We start from the raw sequence: 17,421 nt of genomic DNA on the forward strand, positions 1-17,421 counted from the left end.
ATCTGTGTCTCTTTTGCTGTCTCGTATACAGGGTTATTGTTACCATCTTTCTAAATTCCATATATATGCATTAGTATACAGTATTGGTGTTTTTCTTTCTGGCTTACTTCACTCTGTATAATAGGTTCCAGTTTCATCCACCTCATTAGAACTGATTCAAATGTATTCTTTTTAATGGCTGAGTAATACTCCATTGTGTATATGTACCACAGCTTTCTTATCCATTCATCTGCTGATAGACATCTAGATTGCTTCCATGTCCTGGCTATTATAAACAGTGCTGCGATGAACATTGGGGTACACGTGTCTCTTTCCCTTCTGGTTTCCTCAGTGTGTATGCCCAGCAGTGGGATTGCTGGATCATAAGGCAGTTCTATTTCCAGTTTTTTAAGGAATCTCCACACTGTTCTCCAGAGTGGCTGTTCTAGTTTGCATTCCCACCAACAGTGTAAGAGGGTTCCCTTTTCTCCACACCCTCTCCAGCACTTATTGCTTGTAGACTTTTGGATCGCAGCCATTCTGACTGGCGTGAAATGGTACCTCATAGTGGTTTTGATTTGCATTTCTCTGATAGTGAGTGATGTTGAGCATCTTTTCATGTGTTTGTTAGCCCTCTGTATGTCTTCTTTGGAGAAATGTCTATTTAGTTCTTTGGCCCATTTTTTGATTGGGTCATTTATTTTTCTGGAATTGAGCTGTAGGAGTTGCTTGTATATTTTTGAGCTTAGTTGTTTGTCAGTTGCTTCACTTGCTATTATTTTCTCCCATTCTGAAGGCTGCCTTTTCACCTTGCTAATAGTTTCCTTTGTTGTGCAGAAGCTTTTAAATTTATTTTTGAGAGACAAGATTTGTTTTTATTTTACTATTGGTTGCCATTGGAGAAGAACAACATTATTGGCCACCTTGTGCATCTGGGACTTTTGTGGGAAAGTGAAATACTATGGCTCATTTACAACCATACTAAAAAACAACAATAAAGTCATGAGGGTAATGCCATCCCGCAGTGGTTACTACTACAGCATCAGTCGTGGCACTATTTTGGTGAACAGACTTAGAGGTCTGAGCACCTCTCAAAGTGATTTTTATCTTTGAACAAATATAGAGATGGATCAGCAGAGTGAATTACTCATTGAGGGCTTGGCAAGAGGGAGTTACTATGAAAAAATGCTGGTGAGTTTAATGACTCTTTAGGAACATGCAGGCACTTATGAGTCTCTGGGGTTGCAACTTGGGTACTTCACGAATGTGAAACTGCCAGTCTAGTTAAAAGAGGCAGAAATTATGCAATGCTTTTAGGAAGCAATTTTAATGTGAAAGGAGCACTGGAAACTAGACAGGGCATAACAATATTATGTTACTAACTTTCATTCTGTCATCACGAAACAGTGAATTGATTCCATGAGGAAGATGGAACAAAAGTGACTTTTTAGAAATCTTTTTTTCTTTTCCTTCTAAGAGTAGAAGAGATAATAAGGGCAAGATTTTTTATTTTCAGTAAAAACATGTATATCTTATCCATTTATGTATACCATTTAATTTTTCTCAAGGATGTTTGCCATCTTACACAAAATTTGTTGTTTATCCCTCTTTCTCAAAATAGAAAGTAAATGATAATTACAAAGACTAGTGCATTCATGAAAGATATAAGAATAGAGATTCTTTTCATATGCTCTTTTAATTCTGTAGTTTGGCCAGAATCAAAGATGACTAGCTTTGGAGAATGATGCTGGATAAATCAATAGTCACTCTGTTTACAGCAACTGTTCCATTTATGATATCCATTTTGGGATATTACAAATATTTTCTTTTTTCTATGTCAAAATATAAAACATACCAAATAAATCGTTTTACACTACCTGAGTTAATTAGTTCCTAAGGCATTGGCCATTTCATAGGACTTCATATACATTGATGATATCATGCTGTCAGGACAGGAAATTTTGCTTGTCTGCTGGGTGTGTTGGAGTACAAGTACTTCTACAAATACAGGGGTCTGACACCTCAGTACATTTTTTGGAGTTCAAAAGTCCTTGACGTGAAAGATAGATATCTTCACAAATGAACTCGTCAACCTTTAGTAGGACTGTTGAAGGGCTTCCCCGGTGGCCCAATGGTAAAGAATCTATCTGCAGTGTAGGAGCTGCAAGAGACGCAGGTTCGATCCCTGGGTCAGGAAGACCCCTTGGAGAAGGGCATGGCAACCCACTCCAGTATTCTTGCTGGAGAATTCCATGGACAGGGAGTCTGGCTGGCTACAGTCCATGGGATCACAAAGAGTCAGACACAATTGAAGTGACTGAGTACACACACAAACAGGACTGTTTAAATTTTGGAAGTAGTTTATTCCACATATTGGAATACTGCCTAATCTATTAACTGGATGACCTAAAAAGCTGCCAGCTTTAAGTAATGCCCAGAGTAAGAGAAGGCTCTTCAACTGGCTCAGGCTGCAGTGTAAGCAGCCCAACCACTTGGCTCTAGTGTCCAAGGAAATCCCATGTTACTTAGAGTGTCTATAGAAGATCAGAATGCTGTGGCAAGAGCTGATGAGAAAATTATGGTGGAAACTCATACCTCTGACTCAAGAGATAGCTGGGATGGAAAGCTGGGTCACTTCTCTTTCTGCCTCATGGCTCCTCTATTACCAAGGAAGTTCATGGGAACTTGCTTGGTCTGAGTCCATGCACACTATCCCTTCTTTCATGGGCAAGTCTGGGAGGCATTCTGTAAACTCATCAGGAGGTCCCAGAAGAACAGTGTGTCTATACCACACAACCAAAGACCACCAGGAACACAGCTGTAGTTGAGCAAGTTGGGTTTCAACTAGCTGCAGTCAGAGAGGACATACAAGATGAGGAAATGTGGGACAGCTCTGTCAAAGGCAGTGAGGAAGTTGTCATTTCTCAGTTCCTCAGTTGTATCCAACTCTTTGCAACCCCAAGGACTGAAGCCTTTCAGGCTTCCCTGTCCATCACCATCTCTTGGAGTTTGCTCAAATTCATGTCCATTGAGTTGGTGATGCCATCCAACCATCTTATCCTCTGTCATCCCCTTCTCCTCCTGCCTTCAATCTTTCCCAGCATTAGTTTCTTTTCCAATGAATTGGCTTTTCACATCAGGTGGCCAAAGTATTGGAGTTTCAGCTTCATCATCAGTCCTTCCAATGAATATTCTTGGTTGATTTCCTTTAGGATTGACTGGCTTAATCTCCTTACAGTCCAAGGAACTCTAAAGCGTCTTCTCCAACACCACAGTTCCAAAGCATCTATCCTTTGGCACTCAGCTTTCTTTATGGTCCAACTCTCACATCCATACATGACTACCAGAAAAACCATAGCTTTGACTAGACAGACTTTTTTGGCAAAATCATGTCTCTGCTTTTTAATATGCTGTCTAGGTTTGTCATAGCTTTTCCTCCAGGAGCAAGTGTCTTTTAATTTGATGGCTACAGTCACCATCTGCAGTGATTTTGGAGCCCAAGAAAATAAAGTCTGTCACTGTTTCCATTGTTTCCTCATCTATTTGCCATGAAGTGATGGGACCAGATGTCATGATCTTTGTTTTTTAAAGTTGAGTTTTAAGCCAGCTTTTTCACTCTCCTCTTTCACTTTCATCAAGAGGTTGTTTAGTTCCTCTTTGCTTTCTACCATAGGGGTGGTGTCATCTGCATATTTGATATTTTTCCCAACAATTTTGATTTCAGCTTGTGCTTCATCCAGCCCAGCATGTTGCATGATGTACTCTGCATGTAAATTAAATAAGCAGGGTGACAATATACAGCCTTGACATACTCCTTTTCCTATTTGGAACCAGTCTGTTGTTCCATTTCCAATTCTAACTATTGCTTCTTGACCTGTGTACAGGTTTCCTTAGAGAATTTTTAGTTGTGCTGGGTACTTTGAGAAGTGTTCAACACAGGAGCTTGGCTCTGAATCCAATGCTATCAGGAAGTGAGGATAATTCTATGATTAGGTGTTTTATATCTTATCTATAATGTGGAAGGAGTAAAGTGAAGTCATGTCAGTAACTGGTAAAGTAGCAGTCACATTAACAAGGTTAGAGAGATGCTTTGTGATTCTTATTGTTTGGACAGTGTTCATATTTTGCCTGTTTTCAGATATAATTGTGTTTCAGATATAATAATAGTTTTCTATTCTAGTCTATTTTAATTGCAGTGTAGCCTTGTCTGATGTTGATGTTCTATGAAATTATTTGTGTCTAGGAGGAGAATACCAAGACCTAGCTATGAGTACCAGGCCAGATATTAGTGTAGCTGATAGTTCTAGGTCAATCATGTCAGAAGCTGTTTTTCTCTCTTTTAAAAGCCACTGGTAGGCAGCTTCCCTGGTGGTCCATTGCTTAAGAATTTGCCTTGCAATCAGGGCCTATGGTTTTCAACCTTGTTCAGGGAAGTAAAATCCCACATGCCATGGAGCATCTGAGCCCTTGCACTCTAGAGCTCATGTGCCACAACTAGAGGCAATGTGCCACATCGAAGACCCAACAGTGCCAAATAAATAAGTATTGTTTTAAAAAGCCATTGGGGATAACACTGATCTCAGTAACAGCTCTTTATATTGGCTTTTTTCCTTCCCTGTCTCACTCATACTCCTTGGAATAGAAGTTTGGCTTGCTACACTTTATCCCAGTCTGTACCCTCATCCTTCTCCAGGCATGATAATTCAAGCTAAGACACTATTTTAGGGAAAAAATAATGTTCCAAGTAGTATGCTTCTTTGGGATGAAGGCAGTTTAGGGTTGATTCCTGGAAGCAGTTTTCTACGGTGGCCATGAACATGGTGCTGTGGACATGAGCAGTAGCATCTACTGGACTTGGCCTGGGGCATGGTGACTGAGGACCAGAAATCCACCACACTCATGTCCTTCCAGATACATTGTTCCTACGTAAGCCTCTGGATTGCACTCATCTCACACGCTAGTAAAGTAATGCTTAAAATTCTCCAAGCCAGGCTTCAGCAATACGTGAACCGTGAGCCTCCAGATGTTCAAGCTGGTTTTAGAAAAGGCAGAGGAACAAGAGATCAAATTGCCAACATCCGCTGGATCATCAGAAAAGCAAGACAGTTCCAGAAAAACATCTATTTCTGCTTTATTGACTATGCCAAAGCCTTTGACTGTGTGGATCACAATAAACTGGAAAATTCTGAAAGAGATGGGAATACCAGACCACCTGACCTGCCTCTTGAGAAATCTGTATACAGGTCAGTAAGCAACAGTTAGAACTGGACATAGAACAACAGACTGGTTCCAAATAGGAAAAGGAGTACGTCAAGGCTGTATACTGCCACCCTACTTATTTAACTTCTATGCAGAGTACATCATGAGAAACACTGGGCTGGAGTAAACACAAGCTGGAATCAAGATTGCTGGGAGAAATATCAATAACCTCAGATATGCAGATGACACCACCCTTATGGCAGAAAGTGAAGAACTAAAGAGCCTTTTGACGAAAGTGAAAGAAGAGAGTAAAAAAGTTGGCTTAAAGCTCAACATTCAGAAAACTAAGATCATGGCATCCAGTCCCATCACTTCTTGGCAAATAGATGGAAAACAGTGGAAACAGGGGCTGACTTTATTTTTCTGGGCTCTAAAATCACTGCATATGGTGATTGCAGCCATGGAATTAAAAGACGCTTGCTCCTTGGAAGGAAAGTTATGACCAACCTAGACAGCATATTCAAAAGCAGAGACATTACTTTGCCAACAAAGGTCTGTCTAGTCAAGGCTCTGGTTTTTCCAGTAGTCATGTATGGATGTGAGATTTGGACTATAAAGAAAGCTGAGTGCTGAAGAATTGATGCTTTTGAACTGTAGTGTTGGAGAAGACTCTTGGGAGTCCCTTGGACTGCAAGGAGATCCAACCAGTCCATCCTAAAGGAGATCAGTCCTGGTGTTCATTGATAGGACTGATTTTGAAGCTGCAACTCCAGTACTAGGCCACCTGATGTGGAGAGCTGACTCATTTGAAAAGACCCTGATGCTGGGAAAGATTGAGGGCAGCAGGAGAAGGAGACAACAAAAGATGAGATGGTTGGATGGCATCACTGACACAATGGACACGTGTTTGGGTAGACTCTGGGAGTTGGTGATGGACAGGGAGGCCTGGCGTACTGCAGTTCATGGTGCCGTAAAGAGTTGGACACGACTGAGTGACTGAACTGAACTGAACTGAAGCTTCTGGAATGAGACTATAAACTCGAAAAAAAAAGAAGGTAAGTAGGAACATTCTGATTTTACTGTGGAAAAATTAGAGTGAACTAACTGTATCATGTGTTGGCTAATATTATATTTCTACCACCAAAAGGACCTGAGATGGAAAACAGTTTCAATGATCATGAAAATAAAGAAAAGTCTGCTTCCAAATGTATGGCTTGATAATTCAGCCTCATAATTAGAAGTGTTGACAATGATCAGAGAGGGGCATGGTCTAAGAAGAAGCAGAGAAAGCCTAGGCTATTTAAATTTTCTTATCTGTACATCTTTACATGTTAAAAAATATACAACAAATATATATTACTTTTGTAATCAGTAAAATACAAGCATTACTTTAGAGGAATATTACCAAAGCAAACTCAGTACTGAATGGTCAAAACTGATTACCAATGACTGGCATTCAGTTCAGTTCATTTGCTCAGTCATGTCTGACTCATTGCAACCCCATGAACCGCAGCACACCACGCCTCCCTGTCCATCACCAACTCCCAGAGTCCACCCATACTCATGTCCATTGAGTTGGTGATGCCATCCAACCATCTCATCCTCTGTCGTCCCCTTCTCTTCCTGCCCTCAATCTTTCCCAGCATCAGGGTCTTTTCAAATGAGTCAGCTCTCCACATCAGGTGGCCAATGTATTGGAGTTGCAGCTTCAAAATCAGTCCTATCAATGAACACCAGGACTGATCTCCTTTAGGATGGACTGGTTGGATTTCCTTGCAGTCCAAGGGACTCTCAAGAGTCTTCTCCAACACTACAGTTCAAAAGCATCAATTCTTCAGCACTCAGCTTTCTTTATAGTCCAAATCTCACATCCATACATGACTACTGGAAAAACCATAGCTTTGACTAGACGGACCTTTGTTGACAAAGTAATGTCTCTGCTTTTGAATATGCTGTCTAGGTTGGTCATAACTTTCCTTCCAAGGAGCAAGCGTCTTTTAATTTCATGGCTGCAATCACCATCTGCAGTGATTTTGGAGCCCAAAAAAATAAAGTCAGCCATTGTTTCCACTGTTTCCCCATCTATTTCCCATGAAGTGATGGGACCAGATGCCATGATCTTTGTTTTCTGAATGTTGAGCTTTAAACCAACTTTTTCACTCTCCTCTTTCACTTTCATCAAGAGGCTTTTAGTTCTTCTTCACTTTCTGCCATAAGGGTGGTGTCATCTGCATATCTGAGGTTATTGATATTTCTCCCGGCAATCTTGATTCCAGCTTGTGCTTCCTCCAGCCCTGTGTTTCTCATGATGTACTCTGCATATAAGTTATTAAGCAGGGTGACAATATACAGCCTTGACGTACTCCTTTTCCTATTTGGAACCAGTCTGTTGTTCCATGTCCAGTTCTAATTGTTGCTTCCTGACCTGCATACAGATTTCTCAAGAGGCAGGTCAGGTGGTCTGGTATTCCTATCTCTTTCAGAATTTTCCATAGTTTATTGTGATCCACACAGTCCAAGGCTTTGATATAGTCAATAAAGCAGAAATAGATGTTTTTCTGAAACTGTCTTGTTTTTTTGATGATCCAGCAGATGTTGGCAATTTGATCTCTTGTTCCTCTGCCTTTTCTAAAACCAGCTTGAACATCTGGAAGTTCATGGTTCATGTACTGCTGAAGCCTGGCTTGGAGAATTTTAAGCATTACTTTACTAGCATGTGAGATGAGTGCAATTGTGTGGTAGTTTGAGCATTCTTTGGCATTGCCTTTCTTTGGGATTGGAATGAAAACTGACCTTTTCCAGTCTGTGGTCACTGCTGAGTTTTCCAAATTTGCTGGCATATTGAGTGCAGCACTTTCACAGCATCATCTTTCAGGATTTGAAAGAGCTCAATTGGAATTCCATCACCTCCACTAGCTTTGTTTGTAGTAATGCTTCCTAAGGCCCACTTGACTTCACATTCCAGGATGTCTGGCTAGGTGAGTGATCACATCATCATGTTTATCTGGGTCGTGAAGATCTTTTTTGTATAGTTCTTCTGTGTATTCTTGCCACTTCTTCTTAATATCTTCTGCTTCTGTTAGATCCCTACCATTTCTGTCCTTTATTGAGCCCATCTTTGCAGGAAATGTTCCCTTGGTATCTCTAATTATCTTGAAGAGATCTCTAGTCTTTCCCATTCTATTGTTTTCCTCTATTTCTTTGCATTGATCACTGAGGAAGTCTTTCTAATCTCTCCTTGCTATTCTTTGGAACTCTGCATTCAAATGGGTATATCTTTCCTTTTCACCCTTGCTTTTTGCTTCCCTTCTTTTCACAGCATTAAGTTGTACCAAATAGTTATTATTATTAAATGTATCTTAATAGAAATAATAACTGATTAAAACACTTATATTGGTCTTGTTAATATTTTCTCAACTAATAGTATCAATTTGTACTATAATACTGACAATTTTTGTCCTTTTTTTTTTTTTTTTTGACAAACTCCTGAAAAGAAAAAAACAAAATTTCTGTTTTTTGGCATATATATCACAAGTAATTGTAGAAGCTACTGAGGAGTTCATGCTTTTGTTATAATCAAATCTGTAATCACATGACATTAACAAGTAGTAATTTTCTGGTAACATTCTGAGTTATTGGGGGCAAGTATTGATAGATAGATACTTAAATGAGTCATACAGAAAATGTCATGACATTCACTTTTGTGGGCAGTAGGGGCAGGGAGAATCTGTCTTCAGCTCTAATTTCAACAATGAAATGCCTCTTTCTGCCAAAAGAAGTCTCATTCTACCAAATCCCCCCCTTTTTTTTCTTTCGAAAGTTAATGCTAACATGGTATATTTTTCTCCATTCACTGACTTAAAAAAAAAAATTTCAGTAGAGTGCATGTACAATGTTGCATTAGTTTCAGGTATACAGAAAAGTGATTCAGTTATACATATAATAATTCTTTTTCGGGTTCTTTTCTCATATAGATAATCACAGAATACTGAGTATTGTAGTATACAGTAGGTCCTTGTTGGTTATCTTACATAGAGTAGTGTGTATGTTAATTCCAAACCCCCTTTCCATATGGAAAACATAAGAAAAGCCAAGTTCATGCCACAGAGAGAAAGCAATGGCTGGAGTGGATGGGCCTGTCTGCTGTGAGAAGACAGATTGATCACAGGGAGATACTGGGTGCGACTGTTGGGCAGAGAGCATTTAGACAAGATTCAGAGCCTTCAACAGTAATCAGCTAATACAACCTAATGATTCAGAAAGTGAATATGAAGGTGAAAGTCTCTCAGTCATGTCTGACTCTTTGCAACCCCATGGGGTGTAGTCCATGGAATTCTCCAGGCCAGAATACTGGAGTGGGCAGCCTTTCCCTTCTCCAGGGGATCTTCCCAACCCAGGGATCAAACCCAGGTCTCCCACATTGCAGGCAGATTCTTGACCAGCTGAGCCACAAGGAAAGCCCCAGAAAGTGAGTGATTAAGGACTAAATGGAAAGAAAAAACACAAAAGATGCTGAAACAATGCAATTGAGTGGTACAAGAGTAAGAAGGGGTGGTACACAATGAGAGGACCCTGATGACATAAGCACTGAGCCCTCAGCTGGTACTAATAGTTAGCTGGAAGTCACCTACAATTGAAAAATTGTAAATACATGTATAGATTAGATGAAACTTTCATAAAATGAAAATTTTATTATATTACTAATATGATCAATACGATTCAAAGATATGCCACAAATTGGGAAAATATGCCACTGAACTGTTAACATTTTTTTCTTTCTGAGTTTGTGTCCAGTATTGTGCTGAGCAGTTTGTACCAGTTTGCCTTGGGACATTTAATTTCTCACAACACTAAGGTAGGTACTATTATTTCCCTCATTTGGAAAACTGATGTTCAGAAAGGCTAAGCACCTTTCTTAAGGTCTCACAGCAGACCACTGGCAGGACTGAATTCAGACCCAGATGTCTGACTCCAGAGTCAGCTGTCTTAATCACCACATACACTGCCTTTCCAGACTGCCTGCCTGTCATCCTCATACCTTATGTGAGGAGCAACTGGAAACTCATCAGAACCTGTATAGTCTTTATAGAGTTTGGAGAGTATAGGTAGAGAAAATTTTAGAGTGTGTATTCAGCATCTTGCAACAGATTGCGTGTGTGTCGTTTGCAGGTCATCAAGGCAAAGTAGAGTTTCAGGTAGTGATATTTATGGATACCTGGATCATATGAGCCATACCAAATATTAAAAAGAGAGGTTCTGGTGCCTAGGTTGAGCAGAAAAGGTAACTGATACAGAATTCTGTCTTGGCGAGGTTCATTTCTCTCTGGGGAGGGTACATTTCAAACTTAAACAGCATAAAATGCTATCACAGAGATTCTTGAGGGTTGATTGTTGTAAACCTCTGAAATTGAAAGGTTGAGCGGTGAATAAATTTCTTTTGGAATCAAGCCCTTAAGTTTGGAAACAGACAAATTTGTAGAAGGTTACAAGGCAATAAAGTAAGCACCAAAAATATGACAATATTTTTAAAATTTCAATTGAAACCCATTTGTTTGGAAATCAGCGAGTAAGTGTTTTGCAAGAATAGAAACATCTCTAGCATTTTAAAATTAGGATATTTTTCCCTGGCTTGGCCTAACACATAAGAACCACAGGGTCAAGTTTTAATGGTTGGGGCCAAGGCAATTCGCTCTTTCTGTGTGGAATAAATGAAAAGGAGCAATACAAGATAAATAAACCTGTTCTAATCTAAATAGATCTAACATGGCAGATTTTAAAAATGCCCAGGTTTTCATTTACAGCAAATTATTCTACCTGACCACAGCTTTCTCATTGCAGATTAATATTGGCTTTGACACATCAGACTATTAGATATTCCTAAAAGTTGATTCCTTTGGCCATAATGGCTCATTCTTTTACTCAATGAATATTTATTGAAATACTTCTATGGGCCAAGCTCTCTTCTGGCTGGGAATATAGTTGGTCACAAGATAGGTCTCTGCCCTTTTAAAGGAAACACTTTGATGGGGAAAGCTAGAAAATATTCAACATTTTATGTGTGTGTGTGTGTGTGTGTGTGTGTATAGCTCAGATAGTGATGGGTGCTTTGAAGGAAATAAAGCAGAGGCCTATGATAGGGAGGGAGCTGGGACTCATTTGGAGGAGGTAGCCAAGGAAGACCTGAATGGCCTGCAGGAACTGCTTGTGCAGAATCAATGAAAAAGCATTCCAGCAGGGGAACTGATAGAGCTACCTGCTAAGAACCAAGAACTAGACTGTTCAAGATAGAGACTGGATAAATCACAGATTGCCTTATTGAAGCAAAATAATAAAGAGACTACCTAGCATCGCCCCCATCTGCTGGTGAGGTCCCAATTCCATTGTCACAAATGAGTCAAATACACACTGTTTGGTAATACTGGTTTTTATTAACTATTCACAATAATGGCAGAAACAAACGAATGGGCATTCTTGCATAGTAAACAGGAGACTAATATGTAAGTTACCTGGAGAAGCTTAGTAAAATAGCTGGGGCCAGTTTGATAGTTAATATGTTAATTCTATTAATTATCTCTTAAGAGTTAAAAACATGCTATGTAACGCACAGGTTAAATGTTGTTTGCTGTTCAGGCGACTTCATTTGGAGGGTCACTTTTAGATGGTTCTGTCACAAGTACATTCCAACAGCACTGGCCCAAGCCTGTTATTTCCACTTTGTAGCTCCCATGGTAAGCTCTGACGCTGTTGTGCATAAATGTGGTTGTTTCTTTGGTTTTCTTACAGGTCTGGAGAGTTATAGATTGTGCAAAAGACTATGGGTCAGTTTATCTTTCCAGATATGTAACAAAGTAAAACTCTTCTAAAATGCTGGTACTTAGTAATTTTTTAAGTTTAGCTTGCCTTTCCATGAATAAGAAGGAAAAGCAGAAACTTAATAAAATGAGAAATCATGAGTGCAGGATAATGCTCTTGAGACTATGAAGATAACAAACAACAACACACACACAAAATCCCTTAATTGCTCCTACTGTTATCTCTCTTTTTGTAGTATTTTGTAGTAGAAAAAGCTTCACTTTTTCTAAAGCCCGAGAACATTCTGTGGTATGTTTAAAGTGAGAAAGGACAATATAATACACTGTGCTCAGTTGCTCAGTTGTGTCCAGCTCTTTGTGACCCCATGGACTATAGCCCGCCAGGCTCCTCTGTCCATGGAGTTTTCCAGGCAAGAATACTGGAACATGCTGCCATTTCCTACTCTAGCGGATCTTCCTAACTCAGGGATGGAACCCCTGTCTCTTGCCTATAATACACTATATATCTTTAATTCATAGTAACTGGTGAAGGAAGAGAAAGATAATTGAGACCTTATAACTCAGCAAGGAAAAGTGAGCCAGGCTATAAATCTGTTGGTAATTCAAGAATATTTAGAATTATCTCCTGATAAAATTAATTAAAGGAATATCTTAGTAAAGTTAATCAATTAGATGTTTTCAACATCAAAATCTCCTAATATATCAACAGAAATTAAGCTGTGAGGGATGTTCCCTTTATAGGACTTCCTCTTTCTATCATAGCTATCAATTACTATCAATTACTTTGTTAAAGAGCTGATAAACCCTGAGAGTTACCTGGTTGCCTAATAGTTAGGATTCTGTGCTTTCACCATCATGGCCCGGGTTCAGTCCCTAGTCAGGGAATTGAGATCCCACAAGCCATGCAGCCAAAAACCAACAAAACAAAGAAAAAGGAGCTGATAACTCCTAAAATATTACAACCACTGATTTTAAAAGTCTAGATTAGAGAAATATTATTGTTTACAAAAGATCCTTTATAAAATGCCACATAATCATTTTTAAACTAAACAAATAAATACTATTGATTATGATATAATTATTTAATATTACTAAGAACTAAGGAGTGAGTGCCTGCTCTGTCACTTCAGTCATGTCCAACTCTTTGGGACCCTGTGGACTGCAGTCTGCTAGCCTCCTCTGTCCATGGGATTCTTCAGGCAAGAATACTGGAGTTGGTTGCCATGCCTTCCTGCAGGGGATCTTCCCAACCCAGGGACTGAACTCAAGTCTCCTGTGTGTCCTGCATTGCAGGTAGATTCTTTACAACTGAGTCACCAGGGAAACCCCAGGAAATAGGATGCCACCAATTAAATAATGACATACACATCGTAAGATGTATTCTAATTTCAAAGATGTTAGGATTTTTTAAAGTGTGCCCTGGAATCAATGGATTATACTATTCAATTATTAAAATTCTCTATACAAAGTAAATCTGCAAAGTATAAACCAGATTCATGTGGACCCTGTTGGTTGCATATGTAAGTGTAAGGTGCATATGTGCCTTACCTTTTCTGTAGCTGGCATCAGTTTTGATTGATTGATGCTTAGGCCTGTTTATATATTTTGAATATATGTATTCAAGAGTACAAGGACATTAATCACCAAATCTTTTATAATAGTAGATACTTAGAAATATTGTAATGTCTGTTAATATAAAATTGGTAATAATGTATGTTGATATGTCCACACAATGGGTTACCAGAGAACTATTAAAATAAGATGCTTATATTTATTATCATAAAATAAATTCATGCTATATTGATAAGTGAAAAATAGGGGCCTGTTTCAATAATATACATAGTTGCATGTGCATTAAATATATAAAAAGGTATTTATCAAAATATTTTAAGTAGAGGATTATGGGTAATTTTATTTTCTTACTATTTTTTATACATTTTATTTGTAGTTTCATGCACTTAAAAGGCAGTTTTTATAACCACAAAAAGACTGAAAGCCTGTTTCTATTTTTAAAAAGTGATATTGAGAATTTTATTATAATTAACTTGGGGGAAAATGTATCGGTGTGATACTCTATATTATGGAGTCAAAACTATAGAAAATATCTACAGTTCTTAAAGAGGAGACATGCAATCACATCACAAATGATAGCCTGTTCTCTTTGGAGCAGAGGGACCTGACTCTTAATAAAATTAACAGGAGAAAGTCCAATATATAAAAAGTAGAGTATTAGTAAGGAAGGCATGGATAACATATACTGTTTTATACACACACACCCAGCCATGGTTGCTATAAAAATCATGCTTGCTTGGTTCTGTAAAGGGAGGAAATATTTCAGAATTTATGGTAAAGTCATTTTGGAGGTATAGAAGGCTGCTTTGGAAAAGATTCTACATTAGTCATGCTTTCTTTCAGGCTTAATAAAAAAGTGAGCCTGATCTGATGAATGGAACATTGTTAGAAGTCAGAAAATATTCCTGTTTCTCATTATGCTTTTCATTTTTCACTTGACTTTGATGAAGGATCCTCACCTTAGCGTGAGTCATTAATCAACCAAAGGTATTTAGAACATTTTCTTTTAACATAGACATTTAATAAGCAAATACTAGTCAAAAATAAAACCATCTAAAAATAGTTTTGTTTTATTATACACTTTGAGGATCCAGTAAATCTTTTCTGCTTTTGAGAACAAAGAAAGGAAAATAATTTAGAGCTTAACAAGCCATTTTATATATATGTATATATATTTTTTTTTTTAAGAAAAAGCAGCAGCAGGTAATTTTGTTCTATATTTTCAGGTAATGAGAGGCTATTGGAGCAGAGGCAGGCATACAGGTGATGATTTTTACCAAAAGAACCATAATTTCAGTGATAGATTTTCCCAGGTTAGGACTGGGAATCTATTCAGTAGATTCTGTATTTCAAAGTTCTATATGAGATTTGGCTTGAAAAATGAGTGTATTGCAAAACTAATTTTGAAAAACCTTTCATTTTTTTCATTTCCACAGTGTATTGACGAAGAAACTGAGGTTCAGAGTAGGGTCCCGTTCAAGCTCAGTGATTAGTACCTGTAAGCACATGTAATGCCATGTGCTTTCCTGACACATTTGGTCATTATAGCAATCCTGTTACCTTGGCTAGGTAAATATCATTACCACATTTGTCCCATGAGTAAACTGACACTCAGGTTCAACAACCACCCAAGCGATGGTATACCTGTCTCTGCTCCCAGTCCTGCTTCTCCTCCTCCTATTCCTTCTCCAGAGCACTTTCTACCTGGGCAGACTGCCTTTATCTTGGTTCTTTATGTTTGAGCTTGCTTCAAACCAATGAAATCATAGCATGTAATTCATAGTATTCCTAAAAACTTCCATTGAAATTGCTATTATTAGAAATAGCTGATCTCAAAACAGCAGCCCTGTGTGCAAACATGTTCAATAATGGCAAACTCTAACCAGTTAAGTACTCAGAATAGTATGAAAGTTTTATTTAATAATTTTATAAGATCAGTGTGGGGAGTATGTTTGTGCAAACTTCTCTGTGTGTTTTTCTTCTATAGCAGGAAAATGATATATTTGTAACTTTAAATGTTATACTGAAGACCTATAATTTTGTACTGCGGACATAAAGTTTCTTTATTTTCACAAATCTTAATGGCATTCTTGATTTTGAATTCATTTTGTATAGTGTATTCCTTTCATGTGAACTAAATTTCTACAGATTCTATAGGTTCATTAAAAACACTTGCTTAATTCTATTATAACTATTGGTGAAATGCAGTGAATATGTGGGAAAAACGGAACCCTGGTGAACTGTTGGTAAGAATGTAGATTGGTACACCATTATGGAAAACAGTATGGAGATTCCTCAAAAAAATTAAATACAGCACTACCATAAGATCCAGAAGTCTGACTTCCAAGTGTATACATAGCCAAATGAAATTAAATCAGTATCTCAAAGAGATGTAAGGACTTCCCTGGTGTCTCAGATGGTAAAGCGTCTGCCTACAATGCGGGAGACCCAGGTTCAATCCCTGGGTCAGGAAGATCTCCTGGAGAAGGAAATGGCAACCCACTCCAGTATTCTTACTTGGAAAATCCCATGGACGGAAGAGACTGGTAGGCTACAGTTCATGGGGTCACGAAGAGTCAGACACGACTGAGCGGTTTCACATTCACTTTCATGTTCATTGCTGCATTATTCATAATAGCCAATAAATGGAAACAACCTAAAAGTTAGTTGATAGGTAATAAAAATGATCCCCTGGAAGAGGAAAAGGCAACCTGCTCCAGTATTCTTGCTGGGAAAATCCCATGGACAGAGGAGCCTGGTGAGCTATAGTCCATGGATTCATAAAGAGTCAGACACGACTGAGCATACACACACACATACATGCACAGTAAAATATAATTCAGCCATAAAAAAGAAGGAAGTTTTGCCATTTTCAACAGCATTGATGAACCTCAAGGACAGCATGCTAAGTAAAGTAAGCCAGAAACCAAAAGACCAACTGTTTGACCTCACTTATATGCAGAATCTGAAAAAATCTGTATTATGAAACTAGAGTGTGTAATAGTGGTTGCTTGGGGCTACGTGTTGGAGGAAATAGGGAGAAGTTGGTCAAAGAATACAAACTTTCATTTATACAGAGAATAAGTTCTTGGGATCTAATTAACATCATGGTGATTATTGTTAATCATACTGTACTGTATACTTGAAATTCACTAACAGAGTAGATCTCAAAGGTGTGCTTACCATATACACAGACACACACGTGTACAAATACAAAGTAACTATATGAAGTAGTAAGTAAGTGAAGTTGCTCAGTCCTGTCCAACTCTTTGCGACCCCATGGACTATAGCCTGCCAGACTCCACTGACCATGGGATTTTCCAGGCAAGAATACTGGAGTGGGTTGCCGTTTCCTTCTCCAGAGAATCGTCTCAACCCAGAGATGGAACCCAGGTCTCCTGCAGATCGCAGGGAGATTCTTTACCATCTGAGGAATCCTCAGGGAATTCCACCAGGGAATTCCCCATATGAAGTAATGGATGTGTTAATTAACTTGATTGTAGTCATCATTTCACAATGTATATTATAATGTTGTACACCTTAAAAATCATATTGCACTATCTAAATATACCCAATTTTTATTTGCCAATCATACTTCAGTAATGGGGAAGGAAATGGCAACCCACTCCAATATTCTTGCCGGGAAAATCCCATGGACAGAGGAGCCTGGCAGGCTACAGTTCATGGGGTCGCAAAGCGTCAGACACAACTGAGCGACTTCACTTCTTCTACTTCTTCAGTAAAGCTGGAAAAAATTATCTTTAATTTTTATTTTTTTAAAAAAATGTATAGTACTAATGGAATAAAGTCTCAATGAGATGTCATTACTCAAGCTCTATTCTCTCACAAAATCTTAGAA

The sequence above is a fragment of the Bos mutus genome, chromosome 9 (genome assembly GCF_027580195.1).
Source record: "Bos mutus isolate GX-2022 chromosome 9, NWIPB_WYAK_1.1, whole genome shotgun sequence".
Taxonomy (NCBI): domain Eukaryota; kingdom Metazoa; phylum Chordata; class Mammalia; order Artiodactyla; family Bovidae; genus Bos; species Bos mutus.